The sequence below is a fragment of the Anarhichas minor genome, unplaced genomic scaffold, assembly GCF_050575085.1.
Source record: "Anarhichas minor isolate MPS153535 unplaced genomic scaffold, ASM5057508v1 ptg000157c, whole genome shotgun sequence".
Lineage (NCBI taxonomy): Eukaryota > Metazoa > Chordata > Actinopteri > Perciformes > Anarhichadidae > Anarhichas > Anarhichas minor.
Window position 1 is genome coordinate 5,001 of NW_027466603.1, and position 2,500 is coordinate 7,500.

The following is a 2,500-nucleotide window of genomic DNA, read 5'->3' on the forward strand; positions in this document are numbered from 1 at the left end:
AAGGCCCGAGTGGGGAGACTGGTTGCGAGGAAACCGAAGGCGGTGCTATTGGAAGACGCAGAGGTAGAGCTGCGAAAGAGGGCTGAGGAAAAGGCGGCGATGGGGTCTTCCCTGGACAGCTTTGTTCCTCAAGACATTGGGAACTGCGGCTCCCCGCTGCTATTAAGTGACCCCTCGGACTCAGACATGGACATCGAGAAGGGCCAAAGGGTGAGGAAAAGGGATGGAGAGATTATAAAAGGGTCTGATAATCGGAATAAAGCACTGAAAAAATAACACCATGTTTTGTTTTGCTATGCTTTATGTGCCTTTACTGACAGCCCTCATGGCCTTTGACTCTCAGTCTTTTCTTTCTTTTAATGCCAATGGCTTAAAAGACCCAGGTAAAATGAGAGCAGTGTTTGATAGGAACAAACATGTGGACATAATTTGTCTTCAAGAAACTGGGTGGGACCTAAAGGCTGTCAGCCATGCTCAAAAACTGTGGAAAGGGGTGATTTACTCCCAGGAGGGTATTGGGCGAGCACGAGGGGTCGCAGTACTAATTAGCAGAAAACTTAGTACTAGTAGTAAATGTGTATATAGAGCTAGCAATGGCAAGTGTGTGATAGTGGATATATTAATAAATAGTGATATAATTAGACTGATTAATATACATGCGCCCAGTATTGAGGAGGAACGCAGAAACTTCTTCGGAAGTCTGAACAAGTGGATAAATAATAATACTATTATTCTAGGGGACTATAATATCACGCTTAGTAGTAGTGACAATTATAATGATAAATTTAGGTGTGACACGAGTAGAACTGCACTCAAAGATATCATGATAGAAAAAAACTTAATGGATGTATGGAGGGTAATTAACCCTAGGACAAGGGGTTATTCTAGAAGACAGGTTGTCCTGGGCAAGTTAAAACAAACCCGAATAGACCTGGGCCTGGTGGCTTCGGGTCTAGTTAAACGGGTTACTGACATGAAGTATGTGTTTAATGCATGGAGCGATCACGCGTACGTGGATTTAAAATTTGGTGACAGCACGGCTAAAAAAGGCAAGGGCACATGGTGCTATAATAACAGTTTGTTGGAGGACACAGCGTATAAGAATAAAGTAAAGAAATTACTAACCCAAAGTGCATATGACATGCCATATGTAGATAATAAAATAGAATACTGGGAGGAAATTAAATTAAGAATAAAGAAAATAAGCATTAGTTATAGTAAGAATAAAAAATGGGAAGAGAGGAGAGCATGTTAAATGATTTATTAAACAAGGAATTAGAGAAGATGGAGCTAGATACAAATTATAATAGTGAAAACTATGAATTATATAGGAATAAACTGACGGATATTGAGACCAAACATTGCAAGGGCGCCGCGGTCAGGAGTAGGTCGCAGTTCCTGCTTGAAGGGGAAAAAAGCACGGGTTTTTTTCTGGGGCTGGAGAGGATAAAACAAGAGAAGCAATATATAAATCAACTGGTGAGCAGCGAGGACCTAGTATGCACTGAAAGCAAGGACCTTTTAAAAATAGTAAAAGACTACTATAGTGAGCTGTATAAAGGGCAAGGGCCTCTAAAGGAGCACATAGTAAAAATGACGAATCAGATAGGAACCCAAATAAGTGAAAATGATAAAAATTATTGTGACTTGCCTATCTCTAGGCAGGAGATAGAGGCAGTCATAAAAAGCCTTAAACACAATAAGAGCCCAGGTTCTGATGGCCTTACTGCCGAGGTGTATAACGAGTTTTCTGTTTTACTCTCTCCCATTTTGTTACATGTTTTTGATGAGATGGCGAGGCAAAATATCATGCCTGACAAGATATCGGAAGGGATTATCACATTAATATACAAGCAGAAAGGTACAAAAGATAGGCTGGAATATTACAGACCCATAAGCCTGTTAAATACAGATTACAAAATCATAGCAAAGGTGTTGGCTAATAGGATGAGAGAGGTAATTAAAACTATTGTCATTGACACTCAGACCTATAGCATTCCGGATAGGGATATAAGTGATAATATAATTGCAATAAAAAACCTAGTAGATAGTATGAATAGAGAGGGGGGGTGTTTATTAGGGATAGACTTAGAGAAAGCGTTTGACAGGGTGGAACATGAGTTTATGTGGGAGGTATTAAATAAATATGGGTTTGGTGAAAAATACATAAATTGGGTGAAATTATTATATAAAAAGGCTAGAAGCCGCGTTAAGGTCAACGGTTTCTTGACTGATCCTGTGGAGCTGCAGAGGTCCATTAGGCAGGGTTGCCCCCTGTCTGCCATGCTATACAGCCTTGTGGCGGAGCCGTTGGCTTTAAGCATAATTAATGACAATGAAATAGCTGGGATTAAAACCGAGAGAGGGAATATGGTCAAAGTTATTCAATACGCGGATGATATAAATATCTTTTTAAATAACAGTACACATATAGAGAGGGTCATGGTGCATATAAATGACTATGAGATGGCCTCTGGGGCAAAAGTAAACAATTCTAAAT